The sequence below is a fragment of the Euprymna scolopes genome, chromosome 2, assembly GCF_053919585.1.
Source record: "Euprymna scolopes isolate OS-2025 chromosome 2, ASM5391958v1, whole genome shotgun sequence".
Taxonomy (NCBI): Eukaryota; Metazoa; Mollusca; class Cephalopoda; order Sepiida; family Sepiolidae; genus Euprymna; species Euprymna scolopes.
The window spans coordinates 26,907,084-26,934,804 of NC_136483.1; the positions used below are offsets into that span (position 1 = coordinate 26,907,084).

At 32.8% G+C, this 27,721-nt stretch overlaps 1 protein-coding gene across 1 annotated transcript in view; it reads left to right on the plus strand.

Moving 5' to 3' along the window:
* The first annotated feature begins 977 nt into the window (after positions 1 to 977).
* LOC145303429 (uncharacterized) overlaps positions 978 to 27,721 on the plus strand; it is a 66,518-nt gene continuing 39,774 nt past the window's right edge. Inside the window, exon 1 of the mRNA XM_080144766.1 lies at positions 978 to 1,029. The gene's annotated coding sequence lies outside the window, so the exon portion shown is untranslated. The remainder of the gene's footprint in view (positions 1,030 to 27,721) is intronic.

Consider the following 27,721-nt stretch of genomic DNA (forward strand, 5'->3'; position numbering starts at 1 on the left):
CATTAAGTTGCCTGTGATCACTAAGTAGATATAGCAAGGTTTTAGCCTGTATAATCAGTCTTGATAAAAACGTTGACTCATCTTCTTGGCACATTTCCAAATTCACCCTCGATTTCTCGACGTGTTCTCACTTCTGGAACTATGTCAGTAACCTGAGGATCCATCTGACCGAACACTTTATGCATTTGCTACTGGCTTGGATTGATAGTTTCCACAGATCTTGTACGAATCTTAATCTCTTTAGAAATTTGGCGACTAGTCGCGCACAGATCTTCCAAAATAGCATCCGGACTTTACTGGCATATGCTTCATCAATGGCCGAAGAGAGACAATCAATTCTCGAAGTTCCTTCCACAGATTTCCTGCTATTTTTTACGTTTGACAAGTTCATATAATGAGATAAGTTTCTTTCATTTCATTAAAACTCATCTATGGTATGCATCATTTTAAATACAAAACCCAGATCACTGTGTGACACTCAATAGATTCCATATTATACCCAAGTTCAAACACGTGTAAATCAGAAACCACAATTAGTTCAGGGCTGTAATTTGCCACATTACCCCAAAAGATATAAATCATTGCACTAGCAACATTTCAGCTTGTTCAGACAACTAAAAGTGGGTTAGGTACATTATTTATTGAACGCCCCTCATATATATCATATATACATACATAAATTAATATACATACATCTAAATGTTAAAGCTGGCCAACACATGTTTTTGTGTTTAATGTTTCTAAGCTAATTTAGACTAATTTGGGGGTGCTTATTTCGAAAATCATATTCATTTTTTCTGGCCAGGTCAAATTGTTGAGATATTTGCTATTTTATACCCTATTTTACATTAAAATTAGGTGTTCTCACTTCCTGCTTTGAACCCATTATCTCCCTTTAAGTTACTCTTAACTAAAAAGTTACCTTCTACCTGATCTCCTTTTCCGGTTAGTCTTTACTTTCTTTTTGCAAGCAATGGCGACACTGCACGCCTCTTTCTTTTTTATTCGCTACCATCTGCGGCATCAACGGTATGTTTTACTCATTTCTTCTTCTTGACAATATGTTTGTTTACTTGTCATATAACGTGGCATTTCATGTTCTATTTCTTTACGAACCTATCTAGTCTTTCGATTTCTTTAACTCCTTCATTTTCCTAACCTCGTTTGTTGTTATTGTTTTTACTTTCTCATACGCGTCATATGTTTTTCTTTAATTTTTACCTGTTCTCTTTAAATAAATATATTTGTAGATTGTGTACTAGTCTTCAAAGTCGTTATTTTGGAGAATAGTTTATCTGACTATGAAGCATAAGTGCGTGCGACTTTAGTATATTAGGCGTGTTTTTATATACATTCTAGCTTAATTATTATAATCGTAGGTTGTTATTATGATTGTGATTGGTTAATTGCTTATGACATCACAAACCTTCAAGTAAAAGTCAAATTTGCTATACAATGAGGTATGTGGTTGGTAAGAAGTAGGCACTCAGTAGTAAATAGGCCTACCGATTATGGCATGTTTTTGTTGATTTCTAGGTCAACATAAAGTTTATTCTCTTAATGTTAAGAATTCAATTATAAGTCAGACAGGAAATAATTAAGCTGCTATTTTACTTTCGTTGCAGATTTTAGGAGCAAAAATTAAATATGGCTACAGCATTTCCTAGACGACGTAAACAATCCAAATATGTTTTGCTATATTTATGGGGAATATATGTTGCAATTCAACAAGAAAGATATTGTGAAATGTGCTGATCTTTCTTACTTCAAAGTAATGTTGAATGATCAAGATAAGGTATGGATATCTCATATTGTATGCAAGCAATGTCTTGAGCATCTTCGAAAGCGGATATCAACGCATAGAAAGTCACTCCGCTTTGGTATTCTAATGGTCTAGCGTGAACCGAAAAAAACATTTCGATGACTGCTATTTCTATGCAGTCAAAACGAAAGTATAACATATTTAGTTAAGCTGTCTCCATATTATGATAATGATCCGCTTCAATTTCCTGATGAGGGTCTTTGTTTCCGATCGAAAGATATCGGCTGAACGAATGTCAACAATAATCATCTGATTCCTAGGAAGTTAATGAATAAATGATGTTGAACAAACAGCGACACCAGTTCGTTACATCTATTTTTGCATTGTATGTTAAACGAACCATCGATTCTTTTTTTTTAGTAGGAGTAGAGTGTTTGTTATAAACCGATGTGTATTTATTTATTTGTAGATAAATAAATAAATACATCTACTGTGTATAGTTCTTTTCTACATATGGTATCAAAAATGATAATTTATACCTGAAAAATTACATTAATGATGTAATTCTATGATTATATTGAACATTTGTACAAACACTGAAGAAGCATAATGTTTCCTATTATTCTAAACAGCCGTAGTTTAATTTGTTTTTTGGGAGGAGATGATGCTTTGGCTAATCTGTTCTGGTTTTGTGATACGCTTCCACCGGCCAACGTCGGTACAAACATTAGGATTTCTTGCAAGTGAATTATTATCCCTTTAATTTGTATTCCCATTTTAATTAACAATAAATGTTGTCAATAAGAATTTGCACCATTTGAACACCTCTTGTATATTGATGTTCTATTTCGAATATTGATAATTTTTATCAAGATTCAATTAATCTATGTACAAATATTAATATTTATATTTCCTTTTAAAATGTAAAAATTTAAATACTTATATATACACATATAATATACATACACGTACGCCAACACACACACGCACGCATGCACACACACACAAACGCACGGACACACACATATATATGTATAAATAAATAAATAAATATATATATATGTGTGTGTGTGTGTGTGTGTGTGTGTGTGTGTGTGTGTGTGTGTGTGTGTGTGTGTGTGTGTGTGTACGGTTAGAAATAAATCTATATTCGTTCTTACACAGTTTTGAGAACATCTGAGAATTTTTAAGCACACGAATCTGCCATCAATAATCACATTGTTGATAGAAATTTTTTCAACCAGTATTCCGATAAGTGGCTTTCTTGCTTTAAGAAGTGTTAGGTGATACTATCATTTGAATATTCTGGAGGTGTTAATGAATTCTCGGCATAGCCTATGTAAGTAGAATGTTCTGAAACATCAGTTAGAGATTTTATACGATCCAAATCCGCCATAATATTGAGAGATATACCTGCCCTTCTTCTCTATCAATTGATTTTTTTTCAACTTAATGTTTTTTCACTCATTTTCCATTCGATTTTTATCGATAATTCTGACGTTTCTACTAAAAGGATCAGACGATAACGCCTTAAGGAGAATTTTAACATTTTTTATCGCTTTTTTTATTACAACTTATATATATATATATATATATATATATATATATATATATATATATATATATACTAGACTACCCGTGACCCGTTGGGTCAGTAGGTTATATTAGCTATGGAATTAATGCATGAGTGTGACACTTGTGACGTAAAGAAAATAGTTTTTTGTGACATAAGAGAAACATTTCTATGAAAGTATAGTCAAATGAAAAAAGAATATAGATAGATTTCTATGAGTCGTTCTGTTTATCATTGCTTATTTTTGAAAAAAAAAACTTACAGCCATTGAATTATAAGTGGTTTGCCATACTTATAGGTAAATGTGCACTGAACAGATAACATAATACTTAAAGTTAAATTCAAATTTTGATATATCTTTTAATTTAAACGCGAAAAAAACAATTGGGACGCTGAAAATGTACACAGTAAAACAATACGTTTTATTGTCGCGTTGATTGTTTATTTGTAACGCAATTTAAAAAAAAACATTTTCGGCGTTATTTTTTTATGTTGGTAGTGTAGAAGAAAATGTATGAATGTTTTTTAATGAACGTGTATTAAAAAATGGAGAATAATTTTAAAAAAGGTAAGGCATGGTTAAATCGCCGCTGTGAAATGTTCTTATGGTTGTCAACGGGTCAAAGTAGATTTATTTGTAAGAAAATTGCGTGGAAATAACTTAAACGTAATAGGGAAATGAACTTTGTTTATTTCGATAATTTAGACGCGAAAAAAAATTGGGTCGCTGAAAACGTACAGTAAAACAATACGCGACAATAAAACGTACTGTTTTACTATCGCGTTGATTATTTAATATAATATATTAAACAGGTCGATGATTTTGTAATCGTGTTTTGCGTTTGCTTCCCATATCTTGAAGTTTTTTAATTCAATAAATTTAAGATATTCGCTTTTCTAAAGACGTTCGTTTGTTCGAACGAAACTTGCTTAGCGATCTGTGTTTATTTGTTTATGCTGTTATGGGTTTATGTTAATGTACGCATGCGCAACCGGAAGTCGTAAACCGGATGTTGGGTTACAACACTCGCTACAAGGTCATTAGAGTTTTATAATTTTATATATATATATATACATATATATAGTTTCATCAAATACTTTTGTATGCAAAATCCGATTCCGCATTTTGCTAATTCCTACCCTCTGATGAGAAGGAAAGTATTTCTTCGAAACTCCGCGGATTAAATAGTTAGTTAGCATCGTCACTTGTTATATGATTTGTTGTAAGTATATGTATATAAATTAACATTTCTTATGGAATCTTTATTTACGTCCGCGGATTAAATAGTTTTGTTAGCATCGTTACTTGTTATATGATTTGTTGTAAGTATATGTATATAAATTAAAATTTCTTATGGAATCTTTATTTACGTTGTGTGCGCTGTTTTTAAATTTTGATTAATAGAAGTAAAATTATTCTTTCTATTTTTATCCTCTTGGCAGTCTAGGGGAAGTAATTCTTGCAAATTCAATATCTCAGAAAGAGAAAACTTGTCATTTTGAACTTGAAGAATTATTATACTACACTATATATATATATATATATATATATATATATATATATTCTGAAATCAAATAAAAAAAGTATTTATTGAGCTGCGACTTTTCAAAATTCATATAAAAATTTTTTTACATTATAAAAAATTTATTTATGAGAAACATCTATTAATCCATTACGAGTCTTATATCCAAACTGAACACGTTTCAAGTAAATGATGAACACACACACACGCGTGCGCGCGCACACACACACATGTATATATATATATATATATATATATATATATATATATAAAATAAAATAACCTGTACATTTCAGTTGACCTATATTTTTGCCATATATTTTTTCGCGCCTTTTAACATCGTTTTTGTCTGGGTCATTTTGACATTTGCTTTTCTATATTATATTTAATTCCATCACCATTTAATTTTTTTTCTCTTCTTCTTCCCTGATCTTTTTTATTATGTCTCGGCAGTCGTGTGAAAAGCATATCTTATTTTTCTTTTATTAATATTATTGGAATTTCCCCCTTTTCTTTTCTTTGTACATATTTGTGAATTATTCCATGGATTTCGGCCTCTTGGATTATTTTGGATCATCTTCCAATTACGTGATTTCCTTGGATTTTACTTGTGCAAATGGAAACTCAATTAAATTTCTTGGAGTTATATTTTTGGATTTTACCGTCATTGGATAATTTACCTTTCACCAGACTATCCATTCACGTGTAATCACCTTTTTCTGCACTATATTCCCTCTGCTTCATTTTTTGTTATCAAGTAAGATCTTTGACTTGCTTGTAGTTTCATCAAATACTTTTGTATGCAAAATCCGATTCAGAATTTTGCTAATTCCTACCATCTGATGAGAAGGAAAGTATTTCTTCGAAACTCCACGGATTAAGGACTATCCACTTATCAGATCAAATATTTTTTTTAACTCAGATTAAATATGATTTTAACTCTTTTTCAAGATAAAATATGTTTTTAACTCTTTTTCAAAGTGTTTTTTTAATGTTTTATTAACTGGTTGCTATTATATTCATATATATATATATATATATATATATATATATATATATATATATATATATATATATATATATATATATATATATAACCTTACTCTTTTTTTCTTCTGATGAAAAAAATAAGCTTTGAAACATAGTCTAAATGGTATTCTTATTTTTCACATATTCTTCCGTATTGGTGTGATGATCAAATAAAATTTATTTTACTTTGAGCTGTCACCATTTGTTTCTAATATATATATATATATATATATATATATATGTATGTATATATATGTATGTATGTATGTATGTATGTATGTATGTGTGTGTGTGTAACAAATGGTGTATATATATGAGAATAAAGGAATATTATATGTATACATATACATTTATATATGTACATATATAATTCATACGAAAAATGTATGAATTTATATCTTTTCTCTATTTCCTATTTAGTGTAGAAATGTGTAGAAATACAAAAGTCTTATAAATAAGACTTTATACTTTCTGTACATACACTCATATATATATATATATATATATATATATATATATACATACATATATGTGTGTGTGCGCGCGCGCGTGTCTGTGTGTGTCTGTGTGTGTGTTTATCTTTGTAATGTAAGATAAAACATTCGATTTTTTGTTGGATATTCTAACAACCTGAAGGACAACGTCAGTCCTGGCTCCAAAGACGCCGCACAGTACAAACACAATCAGGTATATAACAGTTCTACTTAAAAGATGTATGGTTTTAATAAACATCATATCTATGTATCAACTCGCGCTGTCCGTGTCTGATTATCTTAATGTGTTACCGATCCGTTTGAGGTGTCACATGAATAATGGATGAATTGAAAAACCCGATAATCGAACGGAAAGATGTGACAAACTATCAATTCATTTATCGCCAGAGGTTAAAAAGAGGACAAAGAAATATAACGAACGAAGCGACACGAGAGAAAAAGAAACTAGAATTAATATTATTAAGATGCGTCCATTTTATTGGCGCGTTTAGTGATGAATAGACTATTTGAAATGCAAACGTCATAGTCTAATGTGATATCACATGCTGGCCCTCCCCCCGTTCTTCTCCTTTGCTTGACCGGTTGATGTGTCGTAACGTGAACTGAAACAAAGTAAAGTGTTTTAACGACCTTATAAATATCATATATTAAACATTAGTGTTATACTCCACCATCGACTCTCTACATATCTTAGTATTCTATCGCAGTTATATGCTGATCATTGGTTTCGGGGCAACGTCGGAAAATATCGAACGTACATTTCTGATATTGACCGATTGCTGATTTGTATAATGCAAAAAACACCGGAACAATGTAAATAAGAATCAACTTACATTCTTGATTAGGTTTGGAAATCTGTAAAAGGCAAAACCAAAGTAACAATCGACATTCCTCTTAAGTTGTATATCCGGAAGAAATCACGCAAAGGGAATAATTGAATTCAATTCCAATTTATGAGAATTAAAAAAAAAAAAGACTGATAACAAAGATACGAGGGGAGACGATAGCAATCGAGCAGTTACTGATATATTCGTGTCGCCTCGCACCGTACACCACCGCCGACACGAATATCGACTACTTCGTCACATCTCTAGTGTCTAGTCGATACAGCAAAACCCCGAGGTACGGTATTAAAAATTAGTAATAAAATACAGAATAGTATATAATGCACATGTATATAATCAAATTACATTATAAATAACAACGTAAGGCGGGGCAAATACCGTAATCAGGGTCGGAAAAACATCGAATTCCATATCGTAACTTGGAAAAATTGTATCCTAGGGCTACCGTATCCCGGGGTTCTACTGTAATTGTAAATAAAGCCAACGCGTTTATATTATCCGTTTGTCTGTTGTGATATTACAAACTAACAGTGTGTATATCATTTTGCAATTATTTTGGAAAAAGACAGCACGCGATTATATATACTTTTTGACAACACGACTAACATCATTGTACACGAACTAGAAGAACCGAAAACAAGCAGATAGACATATAACACTTAATTATCGGGATTCTTTGAGATGAGTAATTTGTATATATACTTATTTATTTTCGAACTGTTATCCCCATCTTTATTGTTGTAGGGAAACGTGTGACTTACTTGACTGGCACGTGTGCATGATTCAAAAGGTCGGTCGTGAAACGAAATGAAAGAGAAAGAAAGGAAAAACTAACATATCGAGATAGTGTTTTATGGTGAATAATCACGTGACTGTGAATTTTTATGCAAATGAGACTGGTCTATAAAAGCGGACGTGAAGCGACTATGAGGCGAATTGAGAGAAGGCGTGTTGCTTACGCAGAAGTGTGGAAGTCAGCTGGAAAGATCGTTGCGTTTGAAAGCCGGAAGTTTTCACAACAGTGTCGAATTCAACCAAGAAATTGGTGATTTGAAGTGCATAATAAATAACACTTCAGTTATTTAATTATAATAGCTGTTGCATTCCTATCCAGTTGTGGTTAACCACCTGACGAAGGCCAGAGGAATAGTTGACAAAACGTCGTGAAGCAACAACTATAAAGGTGAGGATAACAGTCCGCAAATAAATAAATATACAAATTACTCCACCTGACGAAACAAAAAAATCTGGGATTTTTAAGACCAAAAATTCAACCTTAATTACCTCTTCGTGGCCCACTTGACGCAGAGGATAAAGATGTTGAATCTCTATGGGTCTAGGTAGTTATTGCCTGAAGATAGCGGTTCTAATAATACCCAAAGCCGGCCAGAGAATTAGCTGGCCAAAACGTAGTGAGACGACGATAACTATGGAAGGCAGTAATTACCGAGGATACAGTTAAGAGACTCAGCATTCTTTTCCTGTAGCAAAGGTCAAAGGAATAGTTGACCGAAACGTCGAGAACCAACTATAAAGATAAGGTGATCAATCCGCAAATAAATAAATAAATATACATATAACGGTTAATCAGTTTATCAGTCGGTTGATCAGTTCATTTCAGGTCTCCCAAAACTCTATCACAACAAGCTGACACTTATTTTAATTCGTTTTGAATTTCTCTTTAATGTTTTTTTTAATATTTCCAACGTTTTTCTTATATATTGAGTAAAATTAATGTTTCCAACAGAGTTAATGGTTTTTATTTTACAGAAAGATTTCTAGTGTCCATAATTGTTTAGAGAGTTTTCTTCATTTTAACTATATTTCTGTTTTTATACATGATGTAATGAATGTACTTCTAAGTTCCTTCTTACTTGGTATGATTAGCGGATCAAGCCATATATACTGACTGGTAGAGCCGCCTGGGAGAGACGTCGAAAGGTACACGGAAAGACTCATGCTAAGACATATCAATAATAGCAATGCAAAGATAAGGATTTGTTTACGCAAATATGTGAAATCCTACATAATATTGTAAAACACTGATACTATTTTATTGGAATAAAAGTATTTGTAAATAACTTTTATTTTCTATTATTTTAAATAAATTAAGTGTTTAATTAGAAAATCGAACATTTTGCACGAAATCCTCCTCTGGATTTTAATAATGCTTAAAATATGAATTAAATTAGAATTAAAATAAGTATGCATACAAAAATCAACATTAAAGCATTCGTATTATTTTTAACGATTAGTGGACACCGTAAGAAAAATGTAGGTTTATATGGTAACTGACCTACTTTCTCATGTGAGTCAACGACTACGCTAGAATCAGGTATAATGATAACTGACTGACAAAAAATTAGTATGCGCTTGTTTGCTAAAAGAACGATGGTACGCAAAGCGAGATACTGTTACTACAATTAATATGAATATACCCTTTTTTTCTTGTACACCAAGAGCCGGGACACCAATGTGTAACAGAGGAAAATAAATAAATATACGTACTGTTTTTAAGTACTCATATTTAAAAAAATATTACGTACTATTATTCATTAAACAATGATTCATAGGGGACATTTTGTTATGTATATTACAAGAACATAACAGGAAAGCAGCTTATGGATAATTATGTATTTTTTGTACTCTAAAACCTAAATTTGGAATGCCTATTTACAGTCACGTAACTGTTGATAGAGGTAGCGATTGATATGAAGTGAGGGATGAACGGTATCATGCGAAAAGGTGGCCACATGTGGTCATTTTCATAATGTTCTGAGTCGAAAGGTGAGAATTTATTACTGAAAAGATAATCACTGCTTGTCACCTGTTGAAATTAGTTAACAAAGATCATGCGTTTACCAATGATTTTCACTAGCATCGTTTTTTAGTCTTTTATGCATTTTGATGTAACAATTACCCCCCTCCTCCAAGTTTCCAATATTTTCGCACCCTTCCACTGAATGGCAGGTTGATTCTATCCTTCCTTGGTCTTTCAAACTTGCTTAAACTTTCACTGCAGTTTTGTGTGCTATTAGCTGTGGCTGGTGGCATCGCATATGTGTTTTCCATTTCATCTCCCTTTTCTGTTTATCTGTGTCTGCTCAGTTTTTTTTTTGTTATTTTTTTTTTTTAGATATGTTGGATGGTTTCATCATGTAAAAATTCTTCATAACAATTTTCAGGTTCTTTATTAGTAGGAACAAAACAGAAAGCTAAATTAAAAAAAATATTTAGCAAATTCGTTTTCAAAGACAGTTTGAATATAATAACGAAGCTTATAAATATTGAACGGTTTGCATCGATTTGTCAACTAAAAACTTGCGAGCAACTGATATCTGAATCTTGCCAATTCTATTTTTATCTCTCTTTAAATATATATATATATATATATATATATATATATATATATATATATATATATATATATATATATATATATATACGAGCAAAAGTACCCGTCGTTGACTGGGTTAAAAAAACAGCCTACAGAAAATGGACTCTGATTTATGAAAGTATGATAGGTTATGAAAAGGAAGGGTTGTAAAGAGATAACTTCGAATTCGGGGATATCAAAACCAAAGCAAAATATGATGAAAGTAAAAATAAAATAGATAAACTCCATAATTTATTATACCATACCTGTTCACACTGAAACACTTATCACAATATTCTGTGGATCTATATTAAAAAAACCTTGTTAAACTTTGTGATATATTTCCATTCTATGGAGGTCAGGTGCGAACGAACACCCCATAATTTTATCATACCATATTTCTTCAAACTGAAACATAATTGCCAAAGTATACTTATGCCGATAGATATGAAAAGTCTTTAATAAGTTTGTGCTTATTTCCATTCTATGGAGGCCAGACGCGAACGCAGACCCCACAATATTATTATACCATCCCTATTTAAGTTAAAACATACTTATCAAAGTATTATTATGTACATCTATATCAAAAACACTTGTAAACGGTTTTTTTTTAATTTTTTATTTCCATACTTTGTGAACCAGGCGCGTACGCAGACCCACAATTTTAATGAACCACCGTTCTGCCAGATAAAACGTACCCATTCCTGTGTCTCGATACATCTTCTATCATTATATGTAATCAATTTTTTAAAATAGTCAACCATATAGGAGCCTATTCGTGACCAGACACACACACATACACACAGACATTCAGCTTTATATATATATATATATATATATATATATATATATATATATATATATATATATATATATATATATATACACGTATCTTTTATATTTTATTGGGGGGGGAATTAGACCTGGAGTCTAAAGAGCAAATTTTATTTTAATATATTAATACTTATAAAAAAAACAGTCCCAATATCTCAAAAAGAGATTTTACTGATGAGGAGACTATATTCAAAAACACAATCTTTGTCAATTATTGTCGATGCTTATTGTACATTTTAATAAAATGAATATCGTTTCCGAAACGATCGTACATTCAATTTGATTTTGTTTGTTCTTATTTTTGAAACTGATTTAAAAATTACAATTATTAACCTTTATACTCAATATATATATATATATATATATATATATATATATATATATATATATATACAGGAAGGGAGAGAGAACGACAAGAGAGAGAGAGAGAGAGAGAGAGAGAGAGAGAAATATGGTTCCCCTCCAGTTATAAGTGAAAAGGGGGGGGGTAAGTAGTTTTATTAAGTAAGTAGGAAAAATAAATGACGAATAAACTACATTTGTAGAATAAGAATGATAGGTTAAAGAGTTTAACTATGATTAAAAATGGAGTTTGAATTTTAGATTCTGGTTTTACTGCAAGACATACATCACTACTTTATTCACATAAAGGAAAGACACTAAATAAAGAGCATCTACTTAATATAGATAATTTTCAATATATACATAAACAATGACTAAACCGTATCTATGCAATATAGTTGTAACACAAAGTATAGGCATAAAGTATAGATATTAAGTGTCTACCCAATAAATGTGTAAATATAGATATAGACTATACATAATATGTATGCACTTTAATAAAGTTCTGCTTTCTAAAGTTAAAAATACCTCGAAGATAATCCTTCTCTCATAATAAGTACAAAGATTTTTCATTATATAATAGCATAAGGGAGGAAACGAATTTGTTTTTATCAACTTAGATCAGAAGAAAGTGCACGCCTCTGGAACTCTCTTCCGTTTGCCTGTTTTCCACCTGACTACAACTTGGATGTCTTCAAGTCCAACATAAACAAATTCCTGATAAACCGCCCCCTTAAGTAAGACGCTTTATCAAATCTCCGTTACTAACGATTACTACGATATAATCCCATTGGTTACTGTACACTCAATAACCCTTATCCCCGAGGGGCTTATAAGTGGTGACTACCATGTAAAAAAAAAAGAAATTATCTTAACTATGGTTAAAAAATACAGTATTTATATGCATTAGGATACAAGGAAAAATTAGGGTAAGATGAATTAAAATAATGTCTATTATGTAAAACAGATACAGTTTGTCGTCTTGCAGTCAAAATAAATATCTCTCTCCACTCTTCATCTGAAAACGGGGTTTCCGTTATTTTAGATGAGGGATTTTAATAGCAGACATTAAGAAACATATATGTACGGCCAGTGTAGCCTTGTATTTTATAACAACTTTTGTCAAAGGAAGATGATAACTTAAAAGATAAAAATGAATGAAAAATGATGAAGTTAATAAAGGAAATTAAAATTAAGTACAATAAGACAACAACTTTACAATGCTTAATAATTAACAAGTAAAGAATTAATAATTAACAAGTAAAGAATTAATAATTAACAAGTAAAGAATTAATAATTAACAAGTAAAGAATTAATAATTAACAAGTAAAGAATTAATAATTAACAAGTAAAGAATTAATAATTAACAAGTAAATAATTAATAATTAACAAGTAAAGAATTAATAATTAACAAGTAAAGAATTAATAATCAACAAGTAAAGAATTAATAATCAACAAGTAAAGAATTAAGAATTAACAAGTAAAGAATTAATAATTAACAAGTAAAGAATTAATAATTAACAAGTAAAGAATTAAGTATTAACAAGTAAAGAATTAAGAATTAACAAGTAAAGAATTAATAATTAACAAGTAAAGAATTAATAATTAACAAGTAAAGAATGAATAATTAGCAAGTAAAGAATTAATAATTAACAAGTAAAGAATTCAGAAAAAGTCAAATGTTTTATATTTCGCACAGTTTCCGACTCTATCTTACGTTCAACATTATGGACAGAGAGGTGTGACGGCGAATGGAATCCTGTTATGATAAGATGCAGAATTAAAATTAAGTATTATGGTATCTGTTCCATGCACAGTTATAGGTTAATATGGATTAATAAGGGTTCTTAAGGATTAATATTTAAGTTCCGCTTTTTCTCGGAAGCTACTGTAGCGATCTAACTTAAATTTTTATGGACCTTTCTTCTAATAAAATACAGCAACAAACAAAGTATTAAAGGATTCGCTTGGTGCATATATTAATAGTGATTAATAAAGATTAGTATTTACTGCAAGAACGAGCACAAATATTCAACCACAAAACATAAAACACTAATTCTAAGTCAACGGGTTATAACTTTTTCCGTTTATAAGGGGCTAAAAAGTCTACTATAATATGCTTTTGAAGTGTGCACTAGCATAGAACATAATCTTTGAGTTAAAGCATCGTTTTTTTAAACATTGTGTACAGGAACGAATATGAAAACTTGAACAGAAGCCAGGAGTATCATTTACAATTGATGCCTAAGCAATATCTGATTTGTGGATGTAAAACCTGATCTGCTCAGACTGAAACTCAATCGGACGTTCAAGCAATTCAAACTTCGTATTCTATCCAAACAAATATGACAGCCAATAAAATACGCTATTTTTGTTATGGGTATATGTAGCGGTGTGTGTATGAAGTGGGAAGGGGATGCTATACGCTTGAGGTTAAAATAAATTTCCTTTTTAGGAACGGAATGTTTTATTTGTGGGATTTGAGAGTCTTCAAATTGGAAAAAAAGGAGCATAATTGATAACTCTTTGGCAATAATAATTGGCAACTAAAGAAAGTAAAAAGAATAAATTCAGTAGAAAATTTGTCCAACTAAAAATATGTTAACCTTCAACTAGACATAGGATCCGATGATGTACTTATTTCAGAAGAGAATTGGAGAGGCACGCTTAAAATGGAAAATAGCGAATACCATGCTACTTTGGAGACAAAATTGGAAATAAGTGAAATTAATGTCAGTCTTTTTTCACCTCGAGAAAAAAACTAAAGTCCATGGCCATTATTCAAGGAAAATCGTTGAATTGATTTTGGGAAATGGCTACAAAATGGTGATTTATGAGATCAACATAATCTATTTGTGAACCCATTAAAATTTCTGATAAAATATTCGGTATGTTTCTACTCTTTTTCATCTTAAACAATGCATATTGTCACTTGGAACAACTTTACAATGCTTAATAAAGCAAGTAAAGTATTCAGAAAAAAATCTTATCTTTCTCACAGGTTCCAACTATGTTGCGTTCAGCATTATGGATAACAAGGTGTGAGAGCGAATGAAATCCTGTTATGATAAGATACCGAATTAGAATTAAGTATTATGGTATGGTATTTGGGATCGTGTCTAACAAGGGATTATGAGGAGTTGAGCAGTGAAATGTCAGTTCACATTACATTTAAACTTCTGTAGATTAGTATAGTCAGAGTAGCAGGGAGTATTTCAATATATAGTAGTCCAAAGGAAAACAATTATAAGTGTAGATGCTTTTTGCCATCTGGCGACCTGAACAGTGAAGAGGTGGAATTTTGCTGCTTGTCGGGAGTATATACACTTAAGAGGTACAAGTTCTATGGCTTCGTCAGAGTAGATTCAATGAAAATACTTGCAAAACATGCATAAGGATGCAACACTGCGACGATGGGACAGAGGTTATAGCTTGGTCGATAGTGTAGGACTTATTAGATTTGAGACTCTTATTTTAGAACCCAAGACTGTTAGTATATGTACCGACCCAGATATAGCAACAATAATCCATGTATAGACGAATTGTAAGGATATAGGAGACTCTAGTATGAGTAATTTGTTAACCGTGGCAATGTGCTTAACGTATTTTTTAAAAATCATATTTCCTGTGAATTTTGAGTCGAGGAGTGTAAAGACTGGGCTCTCAAGTAAGTTGTTGTTGGTCATGGCAATCAGTAGTTGAGAAGGTTTTTGTAGTTGTTAAAGGAAAGTAGCTTAGTCTAAGTAGCATTAATGTGACCATCCATTTACGACCTCATTCCAATACGGACTGGAGTTTATTTTCTAAAATATTATTAAAAAAATCAAGCAGCATTACGAAAAATTGTTATTATGTGAACCAAAATGTAATCTTGCTACGTGTGAAAGAAAACTTTAGACCGATATTTTTTTACACTGAAAAGACATTTTATTTTTTGTAATGGAAATCTGGACTTTTTCTATTGGAGATTTGGAGATTCAATTCATAGCTGACGTCACGATAAAAGCTGACGCTCGGCCTCTTTATTAGTAAACAGTCGTTTGATACGGGTGGTCGTAAAGAAAACACCCTTTTGGCTGGAGAAAGTAAAAATAAAATTTTTTTGAATTTCTTCTAAAGTCAAAAGTGTCCGTGGACCGAGTTTTAATAAATAATCTAAACTATGGATATTTGCATTTTTTTTTACAACGGTGTTGATCCGTACCATATGATGTCAATTAAAGATGAAGAACGTTTAGATTTATTAGAGTTGCACATAACAAGCATGGATGATGCGATAACTGAATAACATGCAACTCTTGGAGTTTTGAATTTATTCAAGTCTGGCACTATTTATCGTTAGAAGTGAGATAGTTTTTTGCTGAATTATTTGCGTATTGAGATAATGCAGTAGGATTGAATGACATTATGTATGCTCATAATATCCACTCCCAACACATGAAGTGTTTGCTAAGTTAAATTGGGGTAATATTTTTTTTTAAATACATATTTTTATATACATTTGTGCATATGTAAGTGGGGTGAGAAGCATAAAAATAATCATTATTGTTACTATGAATTTAATAGATTACGTGTCGGTATAAAAGTCGACTTTGTAATTTCTCAGCAGATTATGGACACTATATTGGTTGAATTTAATTTTATAGTCACATATTGGATGATATTCTACTTCTGGATATTGCAACGTTTTCATTAATACGTGATAAATAAACGTGTGTTTGTATGTATCTTTATTGCTGTGTCTGGCGCCTTTTCTCTTCGCTTCATTTCATGAGTGGCCGTAGACCGTCTCGCTTGTTTGACTTGGATGAATTACACTTTTTCAATGCAAGAAAGATACAAAGGGACGTTCACTGCGAGTTATCGCGAATGATGATATTTGGAGAGAATGTACCCAGGGGAGATACTAATATTATTTTAATAATTATTTACCACATAAACTTAATTTTAAAACTTAGGAAATGAGTGACGCAGACGGACAGACATCAAGGTAACATTCGTCTTTTATTATTTCTACATATTTGGCCGTGTCTCATTTGCATGGTTTATCGGAGATAATTGACTGAAAACGTTTATCATATATAAATATATGCAGAAGTAATGTGTAAGCGCGCGAGAGTTATTTTCATATATAAGATGAGATAGAATAATTATACAAAAATAAGTAACCTTGTTACTATTCCTGCGGGGAATGTTTTTCAAATAGAATACTAGATACAATTGTTACAAGATAATGAAATGTATTTTCTTCAGTAGATTTTTTTTTATATATGGCAAATGTATAACTAGTCAAACGGGGGTATGTTAGTAGGTTTATGAAATAATTACGCCAAGATATTAACGGAACGAGCAAGAGAAAGGCAATTCAGAAGTTTTGAGCTACCTATAGACATTCTTTTAACCCATACCACCGATAGAGATTCACTAGTAGAAATAGTGGTTTATCCTTAAAAGAATTATTGGTTTCATGGACTGCTTCCATGAAGCTTTTAAATTAATAATATACCGATACGATCGTTTCGAAAAGACGAATCGTTGTTAGTTCGAGTTTAGTTAGTTGGCAGACAGAAATAGGAAGCCATAAAAATTCATGAGCAATAAAATAATTCGCATGAATCGCAGACATATCAATCAAAGTTTAGAAAGCGACATTACTAGTTTTGTTAGTCTCTATTCCACGTTGTCATATAAGGTGGCCTTAATTAAGTAAAATGAACTCGTTGATGTTACTTAAAGAAAAAGTAATGGACTCGAAATTTACTTAAAAACGCAACTGATTCCAAATGTCCTTTACAAAAACATAATTGACTAAAAAATTTACTTAAGAAAGGTAATTGATTCGACATTTATTTAAAAACATAATTGACCCGAAAGTTACTTAAAGGAAAAGTAATTGACTCGAAATTTATTTAACGAAATGTAATTAACTCAAATAACCCGTGACGTTATTTACTTCATTCTCACTACCGGAAGATGTGACACAAGGTTGGAAAGGGGGGAATCAAGCTACTGCCCCGTAAAGTATGAGGTACTCTGTTCTTTTCAAAATTACTTAGACAACATCGTCAACATTCTTTGGTCATGGTGCCTCAAGAAGTAAGCAAGACACTAAATCCAAAAGACAGGAAGCAAAGCTTAAGAGGGTGGACCACCTAGGCCTACACAGAAAAGTTGTGGGCTAAACGGGTTACTAAGATAGACACATACACGGATATGTGTTAGGAAATGTATTTGTATTGGGAGTACAACAGAATATTAAAAGAATAAGAGTCGTAGTAATTAACACCAGACACAAACTCGAACAACAATTCGCCCTCTCCCTTGAGTCTCGCATTTACAAATATCTGTGGGCTTCGAACTAACTTAGACGAAGCAGAATCATTTCTCCTAGCAAACTCCCTGGATATCTTGCACTCATCATCCCATCTAACCACTTAACATGTCTGGTTATCTTCTACTTTGCCGTAAGGACATTGGCAGACATACACAGACTTGGAGTCTGTATTCGTAACACTTTCTTCATGACTAGGGAATCTAAACTAGAATCAGGTGACCAAGCATTCATGTGCCTTAGAATAACTTTGCAACATATGTTAGCTCCTTATACTTTCTTTATCGCTCTCCCTCGACCCAGGACTGTACTCTAACAAATAATATCTTTGACAGCATAGATGTAGCACTCTCCCTTGACACTAGCACCCAAATACATGTATTTGGTGACGTTAATGTCCACCACAGTAATTGGCTTGGCTTTTCTAACTACACACTGGTGGCATCATCCATAACTTTTCTACACCCCATTCCTTGACATAGACAGTAATGTTCCCGACTCATCTCCCAGATCGTCAGGACCAGCTAGCCTAATTTCTGGACCTATTTCTGACAACAGTGCCTGAGGATTATATAATAAATGCCCATTGCCTACTTGGGAATACTGATCATGCTGTCATAATAACAGACATTACTCTAAACTCTCGACCCCAAGTTGAAGAGCCATTGCTCAAAACAACGAGGCTGGTCGAGATGCCACCAGAGATCACATTAGAGATGCCCCATGGGAAAATATCTTTTCTCTTCCTGCTTAATGGTACGCAAATGAAACCACTGAATGGTTCAACGTGGCAATTGAAGCACATGTTCCCACACGTAGGTTCTATAGCAAACCCCACTCTCCCCAATGGTTTACTTCTACTTGCGCAGCTGCCATTGCTCAAAGGCAGCATGCATACTGCAGATTTATCCGACATGTCCAGTAAAAATACAGAAAAAATTTATAGAAGCTCGAAGTAATTGTACGAGAGAAATAGCGACAGCTAAGAGAGAATACACCGAAACCACCAGAAAATGCACTGAAGCGCAGAAATTAGGAACTCGGGATTTCTGGAAAATCTACAACAGTTTAGTAAATAATGAGCAATCAACAATTCCCCCACTATCAAACAATCATGAGATTGTTTGCACGGCAACCGAGAAAGCTAACATACTTACCCGTTCGTTTGTACCCGATTCTACTTTGGACCCAGCAAACCACTCCCTTCCTGATTTTCCTTTGCGGGCAGAAACTACACTAGATGATCTAACTGGAAACATGAGTTGCAACAATTACATTGAGAACATTGCTAGGACCGCTGCGGAAAAGGTGGGTTCTCTCTACCGTGCTAGAAAGCTATTAACGCCTGAAAGTATCCTATACCTCTATAAGGCCACCATTCGCCCATGTATGGAGTATTGTTGTTATATTTGGGCTGGTGCATCTGCCACTAGTCTCTCGTTCCTAAACAAGGTTCAAAAGAGAGTCGCCCATCTGATAGGTCCTGAACTGTCAGCTAAACTTCAGCCTCTGTCACATCGACGAAATGTTGCATCCCCCTGCCTGTTCTACAAGTACTTTAAAGGTGAATGCTCTGACGAACTGCAAGCACTTGTGCCCCCTCGACGTAAATACCCCCGACAAACCCGACAAGCAGCTAAATCCCACCCCTTCACAGTAGAGATCCCTAGACGCAAGAGAGCCTTCTACTCCAGTAGTTTCTTCCCCAGAACAGCTAGACTTTGGAATTCCCTTCTGGGTCTCTGCTTCTCCGACTGTACTGACATGCAGAAGTTCAAGTGTAACGTGAGTCGACATCTTGCTGCCCAACTTACTACATAGTACCTCTGATGCTTATATCCCTGATAGTAGCCCTCTACAACTTAGTGGCAATGTGCCTTGTTTGGGGTCAAAATGCAATTAAAAAAAAACAAAAAACAAACAAACAATGAACTTACTCCATCCAAAATCGGGAAGTAAAATCTGGAAAGGTGTACCTTCTTGGGTTACCCGTGGCATTTGCATCAGTCCGACAACAAAAGGCCAGACTGGCGTATTACGAAGTACACATAATCCATATGAGAGTCGACACCTCTTAGTCTGTTTATACAGTTCGAAAAAATTCAAATGTGTATGAATGAGTGCCCTTCTCAAGCCTATTTGCACTGCAAAAAACTTGTTAATTTCTTTTCCACTTTCCGTCGGTCAAATTTCACTTTCTGCCAAACCGGCGCTGTTTTGAAGTTGATTGAGGTGCGTCGAGGTCGAACGTCTCAAAAGATGGCATCGATCGACTCTTGTACTAGAGTAACTTTTTTTTAATTGGTTTTAATTGGTTTTGAGGGCGTTTATGAGTATGTCTTTTACCTTGTATGCCATACCCAATATTGACAATTCTTTGCAATTTGATTTAATATTCCTGTTCTTTAGAATTATCAGTCATTAGTTTGATAATGTCATCTCAATTCCGTTTTGCAAGTTCAGTTAATTTTATATTCCTAGGTTCATATGAAGGAAATGAAATGATAGAAGTTGGTATACTCGTACCATCTTCGTATTTATAAATCTTATTTGCGGCTTAGGTTGTTTTGTTTTTTTTTTTCTTAGCGCCTAAAAAAAATTATTTAAGTTTAAACATAAATTCTTCTTTTATACAACTCTGTTTGTGACTCTTATTTTCTGTTTAATTTTTAACTGTTGCTACGTTATTTTTTGTAATTTGTCGAATTATATGAATTATTGTTTTTTATGTCTTCATTAATTTTTTGTATGCAATTCATTTGAAAAGTCTGTAACTGTTTTTTTATAATTTCAGAACGATTTCGTATAGTACGTTTTCGTTTCTTGGGCTTTAAACTTACATATTTTCTGGTAAAAATGTTGACTTATAAATTTCAAAGTTTAAAACTGTTCATCAAACTCAAACCAAATAGGTTTTCAGATTTTGTTAGAACGTACGCCTAGAATTTTTTCATAGTCCTGTTCGAATTTACTAGTAAATATAATTCCCTAATAAAATTATTTTATGGGCAGTCACCATGCGGCCTTACATTAGCGTTTTCTTCAAAGTCTATTTTTTTAATTTGGCCTACGTATGCAAATTTATAATTGAAAGATCCTACCCAGTGTCTCACTGTAATTTCACGGTTTTATTAAATGTCTTGACTATTAAATATCTGCATAAATTTCCGTATGACTTTTCGTTGTATTTTGTCTGTCTTATTTTATTTTTTGTTTTGCATTTGTTTCTACAACCTTTATGACCAAGCTATCTACAATTTTGACAAATTTTATTCCGAAAAATGCTAGAATTTTTCTCAATGTAATTCTCCACATCGGTAACGTTGTCTCGAGGATAACTTCTTTTGTTTCTGAATAGTCCACTTTGAAAATGCAGATAGTCATTTACTTTTTTACCCTTTTTAGGTCAGTAATTTTTTGCTTGATACTGAGAACGTGATTAGAGGTGTCCTTTTTCTTCTTTTTTAGGCGAGTAATTTTTCAATGAATCCTTTACTTTTCTGACGTATGATACTTCTATGTTTTTAGAATCACTTCTCACTTATAACTTTATGGAAATTATCCGCAAGTTTCTGTAGAGTGAGATTGAGGCTACTTTCGAGTTTTGCTAATATCAGCATTTTTGCCCACACTAATCTCTAAGTAATCCCGTTTAGCTAAATTAAAACATTTCCACCTATTTTTAAATAATGGCGTGTTGAGGTTGAAAAGTTCTGATAGCGAATTTACGGTTTCCGCAAACTGCAGATCCATAGTCTTTTTAAGTAGGATGTAATCTACGAACTTGCTGTGTTCCACAGTTTATAGATTTCGTAAAAGAAGACATAATTTTATCGCATGAAGCCAATTATCGCAATTGACGTTGAAAAGGTTATTATACCTTTTAAACAAAGCGTCGAACATTTAGTTTGATCAGGAACGTAAACGTATCCATGATGTTCCATATTGTGTTTTGCGAAAACGCAGTGTTACTGCCCGTGTGGAGTTTATTTGTCAGGGTTTTGAGTTTTTATTTTATTTTATTCTAATCGTTCTGACATTTAGAACTGTTGATTTTGTAGTTCTTGTTGTTTAATCAACCTTTTTTTCTATTTTCTGTTGTTGTAGATTCTGTTGTTTTATTTTGTAGCAGTTGTAGTTGTTATTGTTGTTGCTGCATTAACCTTTCATCGGTTGTTGTTGTTGTTGTTGTTGTTGTTGCTGTTGTTGTTTGAGTATAGGAATGATACTTTTTTTTAAGTCGCCATCTGTAAAATAAGAAACAGATCTGGAAATTGAAGTAAAAAAAATAGCAAGCGTAACAGAAAAGCGGTCTTTGATTGCGTTCAGATTCTGACTGACCGAGGAACAATAGGAATAATTCATAATAAATAAACAAATGCTTTGAGTGAAAGCAGAGAGAATTTGCTCGCGTAAGACTCAGGTATACGCATTTTGTCGTTGCGTCTAAGCGGCTATCTCATCCCTCTCCTACGCAATCAGAGTCTTCAAGTATCAAATAAATAGTATTGTTTTGATAAATTGATTTTTGTTAGTTGATAAACACTGCATATTTTTTGACGGGTATTGTTGGTGTCGTAAAAAGTACAGATAAAATTGATTGATAAAAATGAGTATACACTCGCACGCACGAAAAACTGGTTTATATACATATATTTCAAAACTCGCTCATTCTAAAACACATTCAATTTGGTGCCGTCGACCATTTTATTCTAACAAAGAATAAGGAATTGATTCCACAAACTAAATTAACGGAAGGCAAATATTAAAAACACACAAACGAAGAGAGAAAAAAGTAAATAAAAAGAATGGGTAAATGACTTACTGCTCTTGAAAAAATATACTTGTAGTTGTGTATGCATGTAAACAATAATCTTACTCAAATTTAGACAAATATATTATTTCCTTGTTTCGGTTCTGTTTCGATTTTGAGATTTTTCTTCTTTCATCTGTGGCACACTATTTAAAAATATTGTGTTAAATCCATTTATGGAGCACGTTTTTCGATTTCATTCAAGGTTTGACCTTAAAATTAAAATAATGCAGCTTGTTCGGTTACGAACACTATTAAGGACGTATCTGTTTTAAAGGACATTAAACTATTGGAACTGAGTGTGAGAGGGAGAATGAGAGGGAGAGGGATATAAAGTGTGTCTAGACGAAATACAAAGGTATTTTAAAGTGGTACAGATTGCGGATGAAGAAAAATATCATGCATCACAAGGGGCCTGATCGACCAATTCGTTAATAGGTTTATGTTAAACAATGTATGTTTAACATGAGAAGAATTGAAAGGATCATTAGAGGAATACTATTGGATTATCGTAAATCGTAATGCGCGTGCAGTCGAGTTAGCTAACGTAAGGCAAGGTAGAACAGAAGGAATTCAGAACTATAGGCAAAGGATGGCAGAAGACGCATATAGTGGAATAGCTGTAGGGAATGAAGTAGTTAGCAAACAAATACTGGGATATTTTATAGAGGGTATCATAGATCAAAAGATTAAAATGGCGGCGATGAGGAACGAATCACAAAATCTTCAGGAAGATCCGACTTAATGCAAGCGAGAGATATAAAGGGTAACCGATGGAGGTTTGTTACACTATACGGTGGATTCAAGTTTGATCTTTGGATTGGAAAAAAGGTGTTGTATTGAGAACATGTAATAACGGTTTGCACGTACGCTCTGTAGAGAAGCACAGGCACTCGAACCTGGAACCTGTCGGCTACAAAAATAATACGAAAATAAGAAAATAAATGCAAATTTAGGCGCTATAGAGGTTTGAGATTGCAGCATAAAATGACGTTTTTCTACCGTGACAGAGAGATCATCTCGTTCACGTGAGTTTGTTGTCAGTTGAAAAGAAGAGGAAAAGAAGACGAAACGAAAAATACGACGGATGCTTTGGCAAAGAAGCGAGCGAGTTATGGAAAAGAAAGCCCTCTTATGCTGGCCAAGTACAACGCTGAGAGTTAAGAAGAGTTCCGGTTTGTTTTCTTCTCTGCTTGCAGAACAAAGTAGAATACACGAAGAACAAGAGTCGTAGTACTTAACGCCAAGATGAGGTACTATAAAGTAAACACACACCAAATATTTACGTTTCTCCCACCGCGAGGGTATATGACAAGGTTTGATAGTAGGAACATGAGTGAACGCCCCCAAAATAGAAGCACTTTGGCCCTTAAATAATAAGTTTGGGTAGTTCCGTCGGCATTCCTCGGTGAGAGCAAACAGAAAACAAGCGATAAATTTGCTCTATCTGAAAGCTTGGGAGTCAAAACCTGGTAGGATGAACCTCCTGGGGCTATCCAGAACATTTACACCAGTCGGAGAGTTACCAAACTGGCCCAGCTTCTATCGGACTGATCATCGAAGTTTGATCATAGAACAGCCTTCTACAAAGTACACGGTATTTACGTTTCTCTCATCGTCCGTCATGGTCAACTGACTAATCTCTATCCTCGTATAATATTCAGATATTGATAAACGGTGGCTTACAATATATAAAAAACTTGAAGGGGTTTCCTTGAAGATGTTTGCCGAAAAATGACAAATAATAAATCTAACAAACAGAACGATGGAGAAACTTTAGTGTAATAAAATATTAATTTTTTAACACTGACTTTTTTTTCAATCACTTTCTTTTGCTTTTATATGAAGCAACAAATGCACGTGTTACGTTTTCATTATAATTTCAATTTACTTTATCTACTTTATTTTAGAACAGTTTATTAAAAAGGCTAAATTATTTCATGCATCATGCACATATTTAAAAATTATTTTTTTTGTAAATATTTCTCGTTGATAAATGTAATATACAGTTAAAAAGATAGTCCACTGGAAAACTGATTTAGAAATTACCAGTAGCTCCTACTGATGATACTTAGTGATACCAGATTAGGTTGTCTGAAGATACCGGCTTTCTGAACAAAAACCGGATCAAACATTGATATTATTTTTCCCATCTATTTGCAAAAATTCAAGCATGTTCTGCAAAGCAAAAAAAAAAAAAAAAATAGCTCTACAAAACAACCAAACAAATCCGTATGGATAACTATTTGAAAATATAAAGAACTTGAAGCATAAAAACATTTACCAAAATGGCATTAAATAACCCTAATAAATGGTTGATATGACGCGAAAAAAAAACAACCAAACCAATCATCATGACTAAATATTTGATATAAAGAACTTGAAACATAGCGATTACGAAAATGAACGAATTAACATTACATGGTCTGAAAAGGAAAAAGATATGCCAGATAAAATAACCAAAGCAACCCAAATCAAAACGAAGCAAACTAAACATATTGACGATATACACTGTTTTCTGATACTGCAACTACCAGTAGAAGCTTCCAGTAGATTATGGTAGAACTGGTGACCAATGACTACCATTGAGTAACTGCAGGTGGCTACAACCAGCGAACCATTTGAGTACTGACTTGTAAAATGCTTGTGGCTCGCCAGTGGTTTCCATTAGTCATTCGATAGTGTCCTGCTGCTGTCAATGTAACACCTGATGGCTGTCGCAATCGGATCGCTCGTGTATCGATCCGCTGGCGGCTGTCACCACAAGAGATTGGTTGTATTATTATGAGAATAAAGTTTTCTTTTGTGTTTAACTAACGGTTGTTTTGTTCTTAATGCTACAAAAATCAGTGTTATAAAAATTAGGATGGGTTGAACAGTGAGCTAATATCAGTTCTGTTGAAGATTAAGATAACGAAAGACTTACGCTTGAAAAAGTTGCAGATAAACGGAAATCTTAAACAAAACGAAACTCTGTCAAAAATAAGCAGATTACGACGTTTCATTTGGAGCGTGATTACAGCATTTACTTCTCCTCGGGAGATTTTCTTTCTTGTAACGAGGTTATAATTATATGTTCCTTAGCTTGATTCACAATCTGTCTAAATTGAGTAATTTAGTTTCTATTTTCATGAGAATAAATGTTTTTAAACCTTAACGAGCCGTTGGCAGATCCCATAGCAAAGTGATTGAAAACTTGAATTTATTTCAAAATAAATATTCAATATAACATCGACTTACTTTTTTATACTTTTTATATTCTCCACATAAACATTAACGATCATCATTGCCTATATACACTCGTTATTTTAAAATTTTACTCTGACATGGCTATATATGGTTGGTTGGTTCATTTTGTTTTACGGCATATCAACCCTTTTCAGGTTATTTAATGCCGAATCCAGTGATTTGGAAGATAAGTTTTTTAATAGAATATATATATATATTTTTTTTTTTCAAGTCAGTTTCTATTTAACCCATAGTTGGGACCCTAACAGGTACTACCACCCTGGGTCAGAGTGGACCTGGCAGCAATGGCAATTAAAGGGTGACTCCATACTCCCCAAAACTCGCAAGCTGGGGTCTCACAATCGGATATAGTTTAAGGTCATATCTAGGACCATGGCTATATATATATATATATATATATATATATATATATATATATATATATATATATGTGTGTGTGTATTTGTGTGTATGTCTCTCTCTCTCTCTCTTACTCTCTTGATATATATATATATATATATATATATATAATCTTCTAACAGGGTGTTCCGACGTTGTCCGGGATTGAACGAGGATCAACAAATGTCCATACTTTTATTGACATTGAAATCGGTGAAATCGCTAATTTTTAAATCAAATCAATTGACTACTTGCTCTAGCTAGGGATGCACACCCCGAGGTGAATTAGTCCACAATATATTGTAGTGTATATTGCACTGTAAAGAATCTACTGTTGATCTTTAAATTATCTGTAAATAATGGCTTCACTTAAGTCAAATCAAGTATCATGGTTCAATTGTGCTCTAAAAAGAAACATTCACCGCGCCCCTATCTTAACAAAGATACAACTGTTAATGTTATGAAAGTATTTATACACAATCACTTGAATTGAAGTTAGACGTAAAAAAAGTCAAGTATAATCATTCAATTGTGCTTTCTAAAGAAAAATTCATTTCGAATGCGTCCTTGTATTATAAAAGAACCTACTGTTGATTTTATACTGTGGTCGTTTTTACTTGTGCGGTAATAAAACTTCTTAAATGCAATTGTGATGTTTAGTTGTATAAATGTGTTAACTTTGGTCAACATCGGATTCCATCCTATAATCGGATTTTTTCAATTACCGACACTTATCATCACATTGCGATATAAAACTTACGTAAAACACTCTCAGATATATTGTGGGAAATTTCCAAAAAATCCGACCAGCCGTTTCCGAGTCGATAAAGAACGAACACACACAGAATTTCTTATATATATATATATATATATATATATACTTCATTTACTCACATAAACCTAATATACGAAAGTATAGATTTATGCGTAAACTTTAAGTATTTACTTCAAAAGTGCTCAATACGTAGGTAGAGCTAGTTAGTAATTTATAAAATATATATGGCGATTAAGCTGCACTGAATATTCTGCGTTTCATCCACTATAGGATTCGTCAGGCGCATAAGCCTGACGAATCCTATAGTGGATGAAACGCAGAATATTCAGTGTAGCTTAATCGCCATATATATTTTATAAATTACTATATATATATATATATATATATATATATATAT